Source organism: Lactuca serriola, chromosome 9 (genome assembly GCF_051521515.1).
Source record: "Lactuca serriola cultivar US96UC23 chromosome 9, Lser_US96UC23_V15, whole genome shotgun sequence".
Lineage (NCBI taxonomy): Eukaryota > Viridiplantae > Streptophyta > Magnoliopsida > Asterales > Asteraceae > Lactuca > Lactuca serriola.
In genome coordinates, this window is record NC_136416.1 from 164,901,612 (window position 1) to 164,921,740 (window position 20,129).

Consider the following 20,129-nt stretch of genomic DNA (forward strand, 5'->3'; position numbering starts at 1 on the left):
CTTCGCCCCGAGCCTCAACAGGTCCAGAGCACACCCCACCCTCTGATCAGCAGGGCATGAACACATGAAGAAACACCCCTCCACGTCCGAAAACCACCTCATAGCAACAATCGGGTCCTGAACCCCATCAAAGGTAGGAGGCTTTGTATTATCGAAGTCCCGATACTGAAAACCTCGACCAGCTCCTCCCCCTGTCGCTGCTACAGCCGTTGTAGCCGCCGCGATAGCCGTCTCTGTGAGAGCTGCATAGCGCTCATCAAATTACTCAACCATGGCGGTCTTGATCGACCCAAACAGTTCCGGCAACTCAGCCCGGAACAACACACCAACCTCATCATGCAGGATCTCACGAATCCTCGCATCCAACTCGCACGTTCTCATCTGAGCAATAACCTCAGGTGGTACTGACCCACCCGGAACTCCCTCTCCTGCTCCCGATCCTGACCCGGATCCACTCCCAGCATGCCTCAGAATCTCCATACTGAAAAAAAACTACAAAATCTTAGATTCTTCCCACTATCCCGGGAACCAACTCTCAATCCAACCCTAGAGGTCATGGTTTCCCTGATATGCGTATGGGTCCTGTGCTTTCAGTAGTACAGGCCCATACTACCTTCCACACCTACCCATATTTGTATGAAGTACTACCACAACACCCTAGTGAAAACATACAAAACAAGCGCTCAACCCTCACTACTAGAGGAACACTGGAAATCTCCCACAAGGAAACCCTAGGCTAACAGGCATCATAAATCAGACAACATTATCATGAAATCCTCAAGATCCCTAGCCTAGCACTAGCATGTTGTTCTATCAAAGCTCAAAAACAAATATCATGTATGGTATTTTGGGGTTACTTACTGGCTCCGGCTGATCGTACCTCCGCGTCCTCCTTTACCCATTTTGAAAACCATTTTAAATTCTCTTTTGAAAACCCTCCTCGATTTGAGACGGGAGTCACACGAGTGTTCCTCCAATTCACTCAAACCAAGGCTCTGATACCAACTTGTAACGACCGAAAAATTCCAACCAATTTAAACTTTTCAAAAACAACCCGATTTCATTAAATTATTACAAAAAGGTTTTCAATACAATTGATTTAGAGTATTCCCAGAATCACATCACAACATAAACATGAGGAGTGGTACGATCACGCCTTTGCCTTGCCACGGTCTCCTGAAGAACCTGAAAAACAGTAAACCACAACTGTAAGCCCGAAAGCTTAGTGAGATATCCCCAAAATACCAACCACATATACCATACACGCATAACATGCCATATCATATCCGATCACAGAACAGCCATGCACTACGGGTCAAGTGTGTGACTAGTCCGCCGCACCGGCCAACAGTCCACCTGGTCCACCCTCCGAGTCTAGCCATATACATCGAGTCTACAGTGTGATTAGTCTGCCCGCTCCGGGCCTTCAATCCACCTGGTCCACTCTCTGAGTCTATAGTATGACTGGTCCGCCCGCACCGGGCCTTCAGTCGGCCTGGTCCACTCTTCGAGCCTCGACACGTCAGGTCCGCCCTCTTGGGGCCTACAGCATATCCGGACCGCTCGCTGGGCCTTCAGGACAACCGGTCCGCCCTGGGTATCTTGGCCTACAGCATAAAGCAGGACCCGCCTCAACCCAACCCCAGTCCAACAACCGTGTGCACATAAACATACAATCATATAACAATTCACAGTCAACAAGCCGATCTAGCAGATCACATAACATATCATCATCCTAACCAGGATACCGACCTAACCGATCACTAGCATAGCATCATCCTACATACCAGGATACCGACCTTCACTACAAGAAAAAAGGCCTTTTACGACGCTCATTGCGCGTCGTAAAACGCTCAGACGACGCGCAAATGCGTGTCAAGGAAGGCCCTGTCATAAAGAGAGACGACGCGCTTTTGCGCGTCGTCTATAGACGACGCGCATTTACGACGCGCATTTACGACGCGCGGTTACGACACGCAATGCGTATCAAGGAAGGCCCTGTCATAAAGGAAGACGACACGCATTCGCGTGTCGTAACCTTACGACGCGCGTGTTAATGACACGCAATGCGTATCAAGAAAGCCCCTGTCAAGAAAGGCCATGTCATAAATGAAGATGACACACATTTTTGCGTATCGTAATTTTAAATGTTTAAAAAAATATTTTTTTATAGATTTACTAATTTTCAAATTAAATTTGCATTTAATGCATCATAATAGAAAATAAAATATCATATACAAAAAATATGATCCATTTCATAAAATTTAATGTCATACAAAAATAGAATCCATTGCATAATATTTTATTACAAATTTGACATTTTTTTGTTTCCGTACTTTGACAATTTGTGCTGCTGCTGATTCCGGAGCCAATCCGCGACTGCATTCCAGAGCTGATTCAGTGGAAAGAGTATCCCAGACTCCATCACTTGAAATTACAAGCCGCCCACAAGCAGAAGATAGCTGAAGATCATGAATAAATAAAATTTGTTAATAAAAAGAGGAATAAATTGAGTTTAATTACTAAACACCAACATTCAAACCAATTAATGAAAGTTAAAGCATCTAAATAATATAGCATGGGATGCAAATATATCATGCATCGTACAAACAATGAAGATTTTTAGTTTCTGGAAGATTATTGACATCATTGGGATTAAGAGTTTTCTTTGCTTATTCGTTGCACCTCATATGTTTCCATCACATTTGAAGGATTATAATGCTACATAGCTCTATTAAAGATGCTACAATATCTCTCTATTGTTATGCATGAAATCAAGACATATGATCTTCTAATACTAGAAAACAAGAGCTATTCGGAATAATAAAGCTACATACCTGAGTTTGCAAGAGGTATCGCAAGGTGCTGCCGACTCAAAACCAAGCAGCCTTAGGCACTTATCAAGGACTGAACTGAGGATGCACATCTGATAGAAAAAAGATAAAAATATAATTACAAGGATTAATAAAAGCTATTCGGAAGCCAACAATGAGAACCAAATTTATTTAAAAAAAAGGAGATAGAGAAAGAGAGAGACTACTTGCATCTAGCCTCTAAAAATGTGCTTTGTGTAACCATCACCCGGATCAGCACCAATCTGGATCTTTTGATCTGAGGCTCTGTTATGTGTCTCGCTTAAGACATCCAGATAATCTGAATGCTTCTTCTCAGTTTGAAACTGCAATAATTGAGATACATTTCATTTAGAGGGGATAGATAAAGAAAATATGAATGACCATCAATTTATCAGTAATCAAAGGGGACGGTTCTCTTCAGCAGAAAGATAGAGCCTTTGATAGATCCTAGTGAATCAGTTACTAAGGAATGTGACATGTAGATTGGATTGGTAAACCAAAAGGTAACAGTGTCACTGCAGGGTTTTGCATTTTCTTGAGACTCAAAAGGGCAGTGATGTCTTATTCTAGGTTGATTGTTAAAAAAATTAATATGGAATACCTAATATGGAAACAGTAAAAAAATTAATAGTAAAAAATAAGTAGTACCAAGTCAACAGACAAATGATTTCTTTAAATATTACAAACAAGATAATCTTATAGTTAAAAACGCATCCAAACATATTTAATTTTGACAATGATTTATAGTAAAAATCATACCTCTTTTTATAGGTTTACAGCCTCAGCATAGAATTGTTTCTTTGAGTAGCCAAATTTTCTCAATTTTTCAATATCATATGCATTTTTTAGTTACATGTATATACAAAATAAGTAGTACCAAGTCAACAGACAAAGGAAGGTAAAACTGAAACTTGAAAATTAAAGATAAGTTAAATTACACTTTCAGGTTAAAAAGATAACATATATATATATATATATATATATATATATATATATATATATATATATATATATATATATATTACTCGTATAAAGAAGCATTCAGAATGTAAAATTTCATGTAAAAGGTAGTAAAGTAGATTTAATTATAACATCTAGAAAAATATCATCTTTTGTTCTTCTCCATCCAGTCCTTGTGAACCACCTACAGATGAAGCGTCTAATTAAGCTCGTTTAATCAACTCAGATATCTAATTAAGCTCTTTTAGGACCCTATACCATTTATGCATTCAAGCCAGTATATTTATATTTTTAGGTCAGGCCTGGGGCATTTGCCCGTGTTCACATGCACTGTAGAACTAGCTGGTTGTACCTTTATAGGTGAACAAAGCCAAGAATAAGAAACAAGCTGTAAAGAATGCTGCCATGTCAGCTTGGTCATCTCTCTAAATTTGTAAGCCATATAGTCACTATATATATATATATATATATATATATATATATATATATATATATATATATATATATAGAAAATGGGTTTATAAAAAGATCTACTTACTTTTTATTACCTAATGTTTAGTGACTCAGCAAACAGAAAGTTCACTGATGCAAAAAGGGATGTTGGAGGAGCATGTGATTGTAAAGCTACTCAACCAACATATCATGTCATTAGAATAGACAATAAAGAAAAATAGAAATTGAAAATACAAATTTGCAAAAACAACTTACTTGTAAGGGAGATTGTAGAGAATCCCTGTATCCAAGCTACATAAAAATTTATGATATCAACAATATATCATATTATAATTTTTATAAAAATAGATTATTGGATTAATAATGGACACCTCACCTCAAATCGTTCTTGTTCAGGAAGGGGTTCCATTTTCTAAATAAAAATACCCAACATCATCCAAGTATGACCTTAAGTCATGTCTTTGAGCTTCTGAGTAACAAAATATTAAATTTAATTCAAAATCATATAAAAAAAATGGACACACCAGAAACTCAACATGAGTCTCAAAGTGACCAAAATAATAATTGAACAGAAACTCTTGTTCCTGACTCTGGTTTGGTTTCCATCTCCAGCAATCACAACAGAAAAGTTTCCAGGGAGGATACTGAACTTGTAAGGGAATTTGTTCTTCTTTCTTGTAGTATTATTACAGACAAGTCAAGATTTCGTGTATGTTGATATAAATCTTGAATGTTGCAGGTTCAAACTTGATCGAACGTTGTTTGCAGTTGTATATGAATAGGGATGAGGTGGTAAAAACTCTATTAAGTCATGCATGTATACATCCTGGTTTTACATCTCTTGGTAATCACTGTTATGTTATTATTATTATTATTATTACATTGTCATGTTAACTTTCCTTTTTTGATGGATAGTTTGGCAGAAGTTAGAAGAAGAGAATGCATATTTTTTCAGAGCCTACTACATAAGGTTAAAATTGAAGAAGCATATCATCATTTTCAATCATTTACTCGAGCATCAATATCACCTTATGAAGTACCCAATGCCTCCAAAGCTACCTATGGGTCCCATACAAAATAGGGTACATCCCATGCCAGGTATGGTAATCTATTGCTACAAAGAAAGAAGTTGTATTTTTTAGAAAGTGTAGAATTATTATTCAATATTACTCTTTCCAGTGCAGTTAACAACTTACCCATGGGATACCCAGTTCTACAGCAACCTCCAATGGGGACTCCAGGTCAGCCTCATATGGATTCCATGGGTATGTCTAGCTGTCATGTGGTCAATGGAGTCCCTGCTCCCAGTCACTTTCATCCCATACGAATGAACTCTGGAAACGAGTGAGTTTTATTTTATTATATTTTGATGTGATGAATTAATAAAAAAAGATAAAAAGAAAGTTTTTCCCATGTGTTGTTACTGAAGTATGGGGTAGACCTTCTTGGACCTGTGGATGAGATCTTTTATGAAACTTATGACAGATATGAGCCAACAAATGATGTTGAAGCTGACAGCTGCTTTGTATCAACTGTAAGTAGCAATTAATGTGTTTTTTTGTAGCAACTGTAAGTAGCAATTCACCTTGTATCCATTTCCCAAGTTCAAATAGGCATCAGAAAATGTTGGCTTAAGTTTGACAGCCTCCTGAAATAAACAAGATCCACACTGAGAGTAAATCCATCCGAATAATACAAGACACATATAACATTTGCATGTGATTGACAACAAAAGTAATAATAATAATAATAATAATAATAATAATAATAATAATAATAATAATAATAATAATAATAATAATTATATGTATATACCTTGTAATACTAGAGTTCCCTATTAAGATCACGTGGCTCCATGAAAAGGCCAGCAAGGTTTGACCAAGCAATAGCAAAAGTTGGTTGAATACTCCTTTCCACAAGAAGTTCCCCTCTGAATAGCTCGTAAAGATATTTGGACAAGTAAAGATAGAATGCATAGATAGACAAAACTTAAGTCCACTTTTGCCCCTGGATCATTGTATTGTAAGCCACTGAAGTTCAAATGACATAAATATATAGACGTTAATTTCTTAAAACTATTAACTTTAAATTCCATATCACTTACCATGCTATGAGAAAGGCAGAAAGATAATATGCAGTATTGAGTAGCTCGTAGGATAGTATCCTTGAAATTCCATATCTCCTAAGCTTTTTCAATATCCTGAGAGAATTCCATGGAAAATATCAACAAAAAAATGTTTCTATTTAGGTTTGCCTTTGTAAAACTGATAAATGACAATCAATGTCATAGCCTGATAATATTGAGCAACAGTGATGAAAGACAAGAAGCTTGTACTCTGATGACGAGGATGACATGACTTTCATTTTTTTCTTCTGAACCTAAACAGAACATGTGGAATTTTCAGAAGCCTTGCACTAGAATTATTTTCCCATATGTAGAATTGCTATTGAGTAGACATAATTCCATTGATCAATACCTTCGATAAAGCTGCTGGCAGAATCTGATAGTCTATAAGGCTAACCTTGAAGTGAAGAGTTAACAATTAGCAAAATGGTAAAATTTAAACTGTAAATTAACATATAGTTAACAATGCTAACACCACTCTGAATCTAGAATTTATTCCTAATTTTGATATAAGCATGTAAACCCTAAAAGAACGTCTAGATAACTAAATTTCATCCATCAAAATCAATACCATTAACACTTCCTAACGATTTCAATAATCAAATATATGTATAAACAAATTAACCACATAACATAACTATAAGAGAATGGAGAAGAAATATCGAGAGAAAAAAAAGGGGAGAATGGAGAAGAAATATTGAGAGAAAAAAAGAGCGAGAATTTAGGTGCTCAAGAATGAGGGACCATCAACTTACCTGATGGGGAGGAACAACAAAGATATATTGCGATTTATTTTTGGAGGAGGCACGACCAACTGTAACTTAGATGATGCTTGAATCGTACCTATCTAGGGCTTCATTAGTTCATAGATGGTGATAGGGAGAAGTTGTAAAACCCTAAATCTCCTTGTTGTATGTCTGACACAAGAACAATGTAACGAGCCCTAAATCGTAGTCTTGTGAGCGTGAAGATCCGAAAATGGTTGGATCTTAAACAAATGCTTGTAAACTTGAGCAATCGTTGCAGTCTCGGGGAGGTGAGGTGAGCTTGAGGATGCCGGCAGGAAGAGGTGAGCATAGGTCGCCGGTGGGAAGAGGTGAGTGGAGATGAGCAGAACCAGAATCCAATGTTTGTAAACTTGAGCATTCTAGTAGTGTTTCCTTCGGTTACTCCTTTCATGTCTCCGACAATCTCCATCTATGGAGGAGAGAGATGAGAGAAAACACGGTGGAGGGGGAGAGACGAGAAGGTGGATGCAAGCGCTTTCCAGAACCAGAATCCAATGTTGGAGAAGATGCAGCAGACATTACCATTGCAAATGCGTTATGTTTGATTAGGGTTTACATAGAGAAGGAAGTGAAAGTCGATCGCAGAGGAAGGGGTTGCAGAGAGAAGGAAGGGAGAGAATGAAATCGATTTGGCGGGTGTAGAGAGTACACAGGGAGGATGGCGGGTGTTCAAAATTTTGGGGGATTTCATTTTCCCTCGGACACGCGCGTTTCTTAAAAAAAATATAAAACGACATTCACAGATGACGCACAAGTGCCTTCCGTGTTTTTAATATTTTTACATCAGACACTAATTTAAAGGCACTCAGTAATGCGCGACATAAATCCTTAAAATTTTTGAAGAGATGACACTTTTTTAATGTCACTCTCTAATGCGTAACATAAATCAAAGAGCGTCGTGTTTTGCGCGTCGTAAAAGGCTGTTTTTCTAGTAGTGCTTAACCAGGTCTCTAACATATACCATCCTAGCTACCAGGATGCACCCATATCAAAAGCAATAATCATAACAACAATACCCGGATCTCAATCCGATAAAGGGCTGGGCTTGGTGCCTTAGACCTTGTTGATATAGTGAGGATAACTCACCTTGTCACTGCCGAAACTCTGAACTGAAGAAGCAGATTCTAGAATCACCGACTCACCGAAAATCCCGAACTAGCCAACATAGCATAAATAATCATTAGGCTAAGCACAATACCCTTCCAAGGATTAATTGACCAATTTACCCTTAACTCATTCCGGCCCAACACTGGATAAGCTCTCAAGCCCACTAATGGCCCAAAGACCAAAAGTCTGAAGCAAAGCCCACTATTGGCCCAATTTACTAAATTGGGCCCACCTCACCAAATGGGCCTAGACCCATGGTCCATAACAACTAGTGGGTCCACAATACTCTATCCATAATGTCCAGTCATGGCCCAAAATCCAGCAGCCCAATAACAGCCCAATCCCTAAGGCCCAAAATGAAAAACCAACAGAGGGAGTACGTTGGGCGTACCCTCCTTGGTACGTGGGGCGTACATGCTGATTCGCAACTGGGGATCGGGGCACTGACCCGCTTTGCGGGGCGTACTCCTAAGTTACGCGGGGCGTAACTTCGCTGCTCATTAAGTCCACATAACTTCTTAATGGCTTAAGCTCTTAAGCCCAAACTTCAGATCCTTACGCCAAATGTGCCTAAGATTCATAAAGTCTCAAACTTTATCACTTGGGACGTCCATAAAGCTCTTAATCCAAGGTCTTAATCCATTAAGACCTACATATCTCACACATGGAACAACCACAGTCCGTGGGACCTCATTTTTCTCACTCAAGACCTCTCCGAAGGTCTGACTCGACCAACTCAAAACATGCATCAAGATGAGGACTTTTGGGACAAGAATGATGTCAAAACTTCAGATAGGCTCCAAAGGATGATATCTTTCCAGATCTATAAGCTCCAGCCACTCAACTCCTTCGTTGACAACTTCCTCTTTCTTCTTCTAGCCTCTCCTTTGCCAAAATAAGCTTTCCAAAGCCAAACACACCCAACAATGGAGGTGGGACGGCTATCTAGGGTTTCTGAGGTTAAGAGAGAGCTTATAGAGGCTAGGGTATGAACCAACATGTTCCTTATATAGTGGTTGACCCTAATTTTAGGGTTTTAGAACTCTGAGAGTACGCTGGGCGTACCTCTAGTACGCTGGGCGTACTCAGATGGGTTTTGGCCATATGAACATTCCTATGTGCACATACAAACCCTAATGCTTGGATCTAGGTTTCTCTAATTAAACATGCATTGGATCCAAGACTTCAAATAGCTAATAGAGAACAATACAAAATCAGAGTTAGAAGGTTACCTTGAAACACTTGTTTGATCTTCTTGTTCTTGGAGCTTTAGAGTCACAAATGTCACTCCTCTAATGGCTTACAAACACCAACTAGCAAGAGGATGATTTGAGAGAGAGGAGAGGGAAGAAATCGGCCAGGTTTTCTCTTCCTTTTCAGGTGTCTCGATTTCCCTTGCCCCAAGGGTCTATTTATACTTGTAAGGCTCCTAGGGTTTCACCGTTAAACCCTAATTGGATAACTTTTACTCAAAGCAATCCAAATCCTTTCCAAGATAAGCCCTTGGACGATTTGTGGGTTATCCTAAGCCCTAGAAATCGTCCAACCCTATCCATAAAGGATTTACAGCCCAAAGTGTAACTATCAAACAATTGACAGTTTATACCCTCTTATTTAATTAATCTCTTTAAGTCACCAAATTAATTCTAATTAATTTATGACTTATATTAATCAAATAACAATATTATTATTCCTTATATTATTCTCATAATATATTAATAATATTTATTCTCTCATAATAAATCATCCTGTCAAGTTGCTATGGTGAAGGCAACCCAAAAGGACCATGCACAATCGGGTCAAATACTTGCCTAATATAGTTGCAGCCTTAGACACTATTCCAATAGTCTCCCACTTGGATAAGTCTAGTAACTATATGCACAAGTACAATTCGATTCGCAATCATAGCTCTCAAAGACACTGTCAAACTCTGATCTAATCAATCTTGTCCTTTAGATAAGGGATCGTACAATCCTCTGTTAGATATCATGCTGACAATTTCTATGGAATAATAATTAGTCTAGCATTTTGGTTTCTCGATCTCTGATTCATTTGACATAGAACTTAATCAAACACATCAATTCAGTTCTGACCGGGCCCGACACATAGGTCAAATGAAATCATCGAGCGGCCGAGATATCGCTTTTACCCTCTTAGGATAAAAGTAACAGATAAACTTTGACTTATATGCATTTACTTATTCATTAATCAACTATACACAACAATGCGTTTTATAACACCGAGTTACTGATGCGTTTTTCACATTATCAATGTACAACCAATTAACAAATAACAAACCATATATCTAGGTTTTAAGACTATATGATATTATCGTCTTGCGATCACCCTTTTATATCATATTCCATAAGGTGATTCCACCAAGCGCAGGTTTGTTCCAATGCTCAAAACTAGTTCATAAGCACTCATGAACGTTGCAACAACCCTTTGCTTTGTCTAAAACCATTTTAGACAATCTACACACCGATTCATGACAATCTTCATTCATATCTACTTCCAACATATGAACGATTGTGGACAATTTGAATAATTCGATTATTCTTAATAAACTCAATTATTCTGGAAGTTAAAACATGAAAAATGAAACAATAGTTAAACAATTAACATAACACAGTAACATTACTCATAAATAATACTCCTTTATTTAATCATCAAACGTTAATCACATTTATCTATTACACGTTTCTACTACTATCTAATCTATGCTAATATCATCCTTCAGCCCAATACTCCTAGCATGCTGCAAGTGCTTAACCCTACTCAGTCCCTTTGTAAGCGGATCTGCTGGGTTATCTTCTGATGATATCCTCTTCACTACGAGTTGTCCTTCTTCTACACGATGTCTAATGAAGTGATATTTTCTGTCGATATGTCGAGATCTACCATGATCCCTTGGTTCCTTGGTCAAGGCAACCGCTCCTTCATTATCATAGAAAATTTCCATGGGCTCCTTTATGGCAGGTACAACTCCAAGGTCACCAATGAAGTTCTTCAACCATATTGCCTCCTTCGACGCTTCGCTCGCTGCAATGTACTCTGATTCGCATGTTGAATCAGCTACGGTTTCCTGTTTGGAACTTTTCCAAGTCACTGCTCCTCCATTCAGGGTAAAGACCCAGCCCGACTGCGAACGGTAGTTGTCCCTATCGGTCTGAAAGCTGGCGTCACTATACCCTCGCACCTTCAAGTCATCACTCCCTCCGAGGACTAAGAACCATTCCTTTGTCCTCCGAAGGTACTTAAGGATATTCTTCACCGCAATCCAATGGACTCTGCCAGGGTTCCCTTGATATCTGCTAACCATGCTCAAAGTAAAGGCTACATCAGGGCGAATACAAGTCATAGCATACATGATTGAGCCAACAGCGGAAGCGTATGGTACTCGGCTCATTTCTGCTATTTCAACTTCAGTACTCGGACTTTGAGTCTTACTCAACTTGGCATTACTTTGTATCGGTAATTCTCCCTTCTTCGAGTTTTCCATACTAAAACGCTTTAGTACCTTATCTAAGTAAGTGTTCTGACTAAGTCCTATTAGTCTCTTACTTCTTTCTCTCACTATCCTTATTCCCAAAATATAGGAAGCCTCTCCGAGGTCCTTCATAGCGAAGCACTTCCCGAGCCAGGACTTAACTTCCTGCAGAGTCGGGACGTCGTTTCCTATTAGTAGTATGTCATCGACATATAGAACGAGGAAGCTTACTATAATCTCACTGGCTTTGACATATACACAAGATTCATCTTCGCTTCGTACAAATCCAAACTATTTGACTTTCTTATCGAAGCGAAGATTCCATCTGCGAGACGCTTGCTTCAGTCCATAAATGGACTTCTCAAGCTTACACACTCTATTTGGATGCTTCGGATCGACAAAACCCTCTGGCTGAGCCATGTAAACATCCTCGACCAACTTCCCATTAAGGAAAGCAGTTTTGACATCCGTTTGCCAAATCTCATAATCATGAAATGCGGCAATTGCTAGCATCACTCTAATAGATTTTATCTTCGCAACTGGTGAGAAGGTCTCATCATAGTCAACTCCAGTTGTTTGAGTAAAGCCATTCGCAACCAATCGCGCCTTATATGTGTGTACGTTTCCATCCACGTCGGTCTTCTTCTTGAAGATCCATTTGCACCCAACAGTCTTACGTCCGGGCACGTTATCAACCAAATTCCAAACTTGGTTGTCATACATGGACTGGATCTCACTGTCCATTGCCTCTTTCCATTTTGCAGACTCCGGGCCTGCCATGGCTTCCTTAAAGTTATTAGGTTCATCTAAATTTATTAGTTTACCATCACTAATATACGTGTCCCCTTCGGTAGTAATATGAAAACCATAAAACTGGGGTTGACCTCTAACTCTTTCGGAACGTCTAAGAGGTAAGGATTCGTTAATCGGTTCAACCAGAGTTTCCTCCTCGGGTTGAGTGCCAGCGGTAGAGGTTCCTTCATCTATCGACTCTTGAATTTCTTTAAGATCGATTTGCCTCCCACTGTCTCCTTGGCTTATAAGTTCTCGCTCTCGGAAAACTCCTCTCCTCGCAACGAAGACAACACTGTCCTTCGGTCTATAGAAGATATATCCAAAGGATTTCTGCAGGTAGCCGATGAAAATACATCGCTCACTACGAGGTTCGAGCTTTTCGTGAGTATCTCGTCTTACGAAAGCCTCACAACCCCAAACCTTGATATGTGCCAACGAGGGAGCTTTCCCTGTCCACATCTCGTGAGGTGTTTTGGCAACCTTCTTAGTAGGGAGTCGGTTAAGGATATGGGCGGCAGTCTCTAAGGCATACCCCCAAAAAGAGATAGGTAGTGAAGCACGACTCATCATAGAGCGTACCATGTCCAACAAGGTTCGATTACGCCTTTCTGCCACACCATTCAATTGTGGTGTCCTAGGTGGCGTCAATTGTGAAACTATTCCACACTCTTTGAGATAATCGTGGAATTCAAGACTTAGGTACTCTCCTCCTCGATCGGATCGAAGCGTCTTGATTTTCCTGCCCAATTGATTCTCCACTTCATTCTTGAACTCTTTGAACTTTTCAAACGTTTCTGACTTTTGCTTGATTAAGTAGATATACCCATATCTACTATAGTCATCGGTAAAAGTCACATAGAAGCGGTTCCTATCCTTCGTGGTTGATCTAAATGGTCCACATACATCGGTATGTATTAGGTCTAATAGACCCTCACCCCTTTCACACGTACTTGTGAAGGGTGACTTAGTCATCTTTCCAAGTAAACAAGATTCGCATGTGTCATCTTCCCTAAGGTCGAATGACTCCAACACTCCATCCTTTTGGAGTTGGGCTATGCGCTTCTTGTTGACATGTCCAAGACGACAATGCCACAAGGATGCTCTATTCATACTATTGGAAGAATCCATGCATAAAACATCATTTCCTAAGTTATCTACAATCATGACGGTTTCATAAATTCCATTACATGGTATAGCTTCAAAATAAAAGACACCATTTAGATAAGCCAAAATAGAACCATTCTCATTATTAAAAGAAAATCTAAAACCTTGTCTAAACAAACCATGAAATGATGTTTCTAGCCATTTCTGGCGAATAGAAACAATTGTTCAAATCTAAAGACAAACCATTCCTAAGCACTACACTCCAATCTTGGTCACAGGCGACGATCTTCTATTCCCTATGATTAGATTTATACTTCCATGCTCCACATCCCTATTTCTTCTTAGTCCCTGCACATTAGAGCAAATGTGGTAACCACAACCTGTATCAAGAACCCAAGAAATAGCATGAGATGAATCGTTTGATTTAATTGTGTATATACCTACGAAAGACGGCTTGATCTTTCCTTCCTTGATGGCTTGCAGGTACTCTGGGCAGCTTCTCTTCCAATGTCTTAACTCTGCCTCCTTTGGGTTAGGGCATGGTTTAGCAGGATCAACTTTGGTCCCACTAGAAGAGGCACCATCTCGGGGCTTAACCTTGCGATGGTTCTTAGACGAAGCCTTCCTCTTATTTCCCCTTCCTTGTCCAATAGCCAAAACAGGAGCAGCGGGTGGATTGGGAGGTGGTGCAACAGACTTGTACTTGAAGTTGCTCTCAGCGACCCTCAAGAGACCTTGGAGCTTGCTTAGGGTGACCTCTTCTTTGTTCATGTGGTAGGTCATCCTAAGTTGATTGTAACTTGGAGGCAAAGAGTGAAGCACCATGTCGATCGCCAAGTCTTCCCCAAAGTCAACATTCAACTTGCGAAGACGGTCGACATACCTTTGCATCTTTTATAGGTGCACGGTAAGAGACTCTCCATGACCCATTTTAGCGGAAATCATGTTAGTGAAAATCTCATAACGCTCTTGTCTCTTGTTTTTGTTGTATCTCTCCAACAAGTCTTGGTGCATCTCGTACGGGTACATGTCCTCATAGGACTTTTGGAATTCGGAGTTCAGAGTGGCTATCATGATGCAATGTACCTTCGTTGCATCACGCTCGTGAGTTTCAAAAGCGGTCAATTCAGCCGGAGTAGCGATTTCAGGGTTGATTTTCTCGAGCTTCTCATCGAGGACATACTCCTTGTCCTCATAGCGAGCAATAGTGCGAATGTATCTTATCCATTCGCTAAAGTTTGTCCCATCGAAAGTGACCTTTTGACAAAGGCTCATCAATGTGAATGAACTAGCAGCAACGTTGTTTGCGTTCGAAATCTACAAATAGAAAGGACAAAGATAAATTAGAATATGAATCCCTAATTATCACCCAATAAGAAAATTAGGGCTAGGATCCAACAACAATATTTACATATTAGAAAAGGGATGCCGAAGTCCAACATGCAAACAATTTGAAGGTAAGTGAATGACGATTCACTAATTCTCCACCACAAAACATAACTCTAAGTTCTAAATGTATTGAGAATTCCTAGGTTTAGATGAGATTCATTGAAACTTTTCAGTGACATGTTTAAATCTCGATATTCCCCTCTTGTTTGTGACTGTGATACCGAGGATCACAATGTGGGTGTGAATTACCATGCAAATTTACATGGTGCCTTCATTGTAACGATCACCTATTCGATGTGCCGGTAAACCACACACGCTCCATCGAACTATGATAAACAATGAATCACCCTTTGCCACCTTCGCTTAGAACCAATTAGTGTGCCGGTAAACCACACACGCTCCACTAACTTCTTAGCAAGGTGCAAAGTGTAATTTCATGGGATTGCATCAATTCACTTTTCCTAAAGTAACTAGGATTGGGAATTTTTTTGAAAAAGATGTAGTTACTTTGTATTTCATATTATACTTTTAATGAAGAAATGAGGTTGCCCTATCCTACCCGTTCGGCTAACGACCCTCCACCGATCAAGCAAGCGGTAGGTGTGAGTGTACAACCATTAAGCGCCGTTTTATAGGCAGCAAACTTATACCCACCTTATAGACCGACTTCGTGAATAAGGCCTACTAACGGTAAGACTAGCATTTTAATTATACACACATATATATATATATATATATATATATATATATATATATATATATATATATATATATATATATATATTAATCTTATAATATTATATTAGTATAGGGTTGGATTTTAAACTTGTAAAATTCTAGGGTTTGAAATTTAAATTGTCTAAATTAAACTTTTAATCACAAAACATAAATTTCAAAACTTGAGGTCAAGTTTTAAACATTTAAAACATGGAGGATCAAATAACAAATAATCTTAATTAACAATTAATTCCATAATTATCCATATTTGATTTATTTAATGATTTCTTGCTTAATAATTTACCAATTTAATCAAAATAATTAATTAATTATCACATAAGGAAATTAAATATTTTATTAATTGATAAATATAATCAGTTAGATCAAGATTATAGTCATATATATCAAAAAATCGGATTAGGGTTGATCTAATATGATAAAGGCAAGTTTCCATAAGATAAATATCAAAAAATCCCGATTTTGGCTCTTCCTGACGCTCGGACTCGCCGAGTGCCCAACTGGACTTGCCGAGTCAGGTCAACTTGCCGAGTCCACCATGGGATGCACCGAGTCCATGACTCAGAACCACAAAATTCGAATTTTGCAAGCAAGAAACAAAAAAATCATGGATCAATTTAATAGAAACCAATCTAGGCTCTGATACCACTGATGGGTTTTGGCCATATGAACATTCCTATGTGCACATGCAAACCCTAATGCTTGGATCTAGGTTTCTCTAATTAAACATGCATTGGATGCAAGACTTCTAATAGCTAATAGAGAACAATACAAAATCAGAGTTAGAAGCTTACCTTGAAACACTTGTTTGATCTTCTTGTTCTTGGAGCTTTAGAGTCACAAATGTCACTCCTCTAATGGCTTACAAACACCAACTAGCAAGAGGATGATTTGAGAGAGAGGAGAGGGAAGAAATCGGCCAGGGTTTCTCTTCTTTTTTAGGTGTCTCGATTTCCCTTGCCCCAAGGGTCTATTTATACTTGTAAGGCTCCTAGGGTTTCACCCTTAAACCCTACTTGGATAACTTTTACTCAAAGCAATCCAAATCCTTTCCAAGATAAGCCCTTGGACGATTTGTGGCTTATCCTAAGCCCTAGAAATCGTCCAACCCTATCCATAAAGGATTTACAGCCCAAAGTGTAACTATTAAACAATCGACAGTTTATACCCTCTTATTTAATTAATCTCTTTAAGTCACCAAATTAATTCTAATTAATTTATGACTTATATTAATCAAATAACAATATTATTATTCCTTATATTATTCTCATAATATATTAAATATTATTTATTCTCTCATAATACATCATCCTGTCAAGTTGCTATGGTGAAGGCAACCCAAAAGGACCATGCACAATCGGGTCAAATACTTGCCTAATATAGTTGCAGCCTTAGACACTATTCCAACATACTCAACCTTGCACCCGCGTCACTTACTCAATTACGCTGGGCGTAATCCCAGCTTACGCTGGGCGTACTCGGCGTGTCTCCAAATTTCATATTTGGCCCTCTTTTTCCACTCTTCCCACAAGATGACCAAAATACCCTTCCTCTTAAATCCAGGGGACTCACAATTAAGTACTCTTAGTAACGGGGCGTTACATGTTCCATGTGAGTTATCTACATAAATGTTTAAGTATATATTATGAAATGGTCCCGTTATCCGAGGTGAAACTGATAATAAATTAAGATATGTAGAAGAGCCTGAAGAGATCGTGAATGAAAGAACGACTGAATTGCGTAATAAAAAAGTGGAGTTGGTGCTTGTCAAGTGGAATCACCATAGAGGCCCAAATTATACTTGGGAAAATAAGAATGAGATAGGAGCGAAATATCCCCATTTGTTTAAATCGTTGTAATTTTGGGAACGAAATCCTCAAAAGGATGAGGTATTTGTAACATACACGTTCAGTTATCGTGTTTTGTAATGAATAATATTATGAAATATTGAATGAATTTTGAGCATTGAGTTCTAACAGGTAGGTTTTACTACAATTGAAGTAAAACTATGTTTAGAATCATTCTGAATGCTTAGGAAGTCTTATGAGATTCCAATCAAATGTTAGTTATTGAAATTAATGAAAATATAAAGTTGAAAATAAGTAAAATTTTATTATTGAAAGTTGTAAAGAATCTCGTTAGAAACATTTAGGTGAAATCCTCGTCGAAATCCGAGTTATAACGAAGAAGTTATGACTTATTGAAGTTTCGTGATAGTACCGGCACGACACCGTATGACGTAAAAAGTGAGTTTTCGATAAACTAATTTTTAGCCTTTATGATCTCAATGAAAGTTGTAGTATTCGTTAAACCGAGAATTTTCATAAAAAGAACATCCAAATTTGACTTCATACGAGGAAGTTATGATTTTTCTAAGTTTCGATATAGAAGTAGACAACTAAAAACTCGAAATAAATATGGAGTATTTTTAGCCAACACAACCTAAACGAGAATTGAAGGTCTCGTCAATAGTAGTACAACGGTAAAAAGACAGACAAAAACGGACGTTGGATGAAGAAGTTATGAATTTTTAACGAATTTTCTTGTCCCGACCTGTTAAAAATATAACTTTAAAAATGAAGTCAAAATTAGCCAACGGTGTCTAAACGAAAGTTGTAGAGCATAATTCCACCCACGTGTGGATATGAAGAGCATCAAAAATGGAGTTTGTATGCAAAATATAAGAATTTTTGAAGTTTATGGCACAAATATCAAGACTAGTTCGAAGACGTACGCCCTGCGTAGAGGCTTACGCCCAGCGTACGCATTGTAGGGCCTCGGATCAGCCATGTTGCCCTTCTCTTCGCACAGATGCCACGTATCGCACATGATTGACACCTTCGAGACCAGGAACCGAGCAAATGCCACACATCACACTACGCCCAGCATACGAGGGATCAGCAGCCACCTATAAAAGGGTGCAAGAATCTCAGGATTTATGTTACAATTTTCAATCTATTTCATACTTTTACACCTTCTCTATTTTAATTTACCCTAACACCCCCCCTAAGTCCCGGTATCATCCCCGACACCCGAAGCAAGTCACGGCGCTCCGAAGTTCCCAAGGAAATCATATTTTCAAGTCGAAACTCTGCCCGATAAAGGCCCGATTTTCAACTAAAATCCCTTGTTTCGTCACAGAAAGTGATATGTAGAGTCGAAGTGCTACCCAAATTATCATTTATTCCTTCGGTTATTTCACGGTGAGTTCAATATATAGGAACAATTGTATGTTATGTGTTATATGTGCTATGTGCTTTACTGTGTTATTATCTCGTGTTGTTAGTTTGTGCTATTATGGTAGCAAAGTTGTACCTTTGACCATGTGATCAGTGAAAGTACTTAGATTCATGGTGGTATTGGTAAGTAGCCTCTGTCCGTGTAGAGCATGTCTCGTAAGAGAATGACTTCTACCCCTATGGCATTAGCATATGGTTAGATAGGGCTAAAAGCCTAAAATCTACCAAAATTTTTAATCAGAAAGTGTATGTCTTCTGTGCTATTTGGACCGAATCTTTATTGATGTATATCAAGTATTGAAATTGTTATGTCTCATTGATTGTATATCTTTGAATCAAATCATCGATTAATATGGAAAGCTTGTCACATGATTCACATATGTATTTATTGTTCCTTGTTCCCTTTGCTTCTGTCATATTGAAGTATATATATGGCATAATGTTATATTGTATCTATTGTTGAACTTGCTAAGCGTCACCGCTTACCCCTCTCAGTGTTTAACAATTGCAGGTAATAAGCATCCAATATAGTTATATACTGATAGAAGATTTTGAATAGTTTAAAACTATTACTTTTGTATTTAGTAGTCATGTATGTATAAAACTATAGTATCCTAGGTAGTTGTGTAATATCTAACACTTTGTAATAATCGGTTTGTATCTAGTCGTTTGTAATCAAATTATCAATGTAAAATATTATTTATGAATATGCATGTAGCATGTTTTGGTGTAATTTGGATTAACAATGTCACAAGTATGAAAGTGTGGGTCTTTCACCGACTCGTCGAGTCAGCTCATTGACTCGGCGAGTCCATTTAGTCTGTATTCTCATTCACATTTTAAGGAAGATCTACCACTCCAAACTCTAGATCTAGTCTCCCAAGGCTCGAATGTCACGTAAAGCTTCGATTTTTACGTTCATGCATGGTATATTCGCTCCATAATGCCAATACAAGCTCCAACAAGGGTCTGGTGCTCATAGGCTTTCCTGTAGCTCCCTAAATCTTGGGTCTTTGGGCTCACAAGACCTCCTACAATCCAGATATGAGGTTTTGTAACATCCCAATTTTCAAGGCCAAAAATTTCGTT

General features: G+C 38.5%; 1 long non-coding RNA gene across 9 annotated transcripts; it reads right to left on the minus strand.

Annotated features, from left to right (window-relative positions):
• Positions 1-2,253: 2,253 nt before the first annotated feature.
• LOC145077144 (uncharacterized) lies at positions 2,254-8,114 on the minus strand. Of its 9 annotated transcripts, none has more exons than XR_013692980.1 (13): positions 6,746-8,114; positions 6,604-6,647; positions 6,373-6,468; positions 6,084-6,275; positions 5,854-5,916; positions 5,710-5,786; positions 5,465-5,602; positions 4,645-5,382; positions 4,524-4,559; positions 4,354-4,439; positions 3,041-3,178; positions 2,838-2,926; positions 2,254-2,462 (listed from the first exon to the last, which is right to left on the minus strand). It is a non-coding gene; the product is annotated as an uncharacterized LOC145077144 (long non-coding RNA). The 9 variants fall into 9 exon arrangements; XR_013692982.1 differs by having other exon boundaries at positions 4,645-4,737; positions 5,297-5,376; positions 5,710-5,916; XR_013692976.1 differs by having other exon boundaries at positions 4,645-4,737; positions 5,297-5,382; positions 5,710-5,916.
• Positions 8,115-20,129: the final 12,015 nt, after the last annotated feature.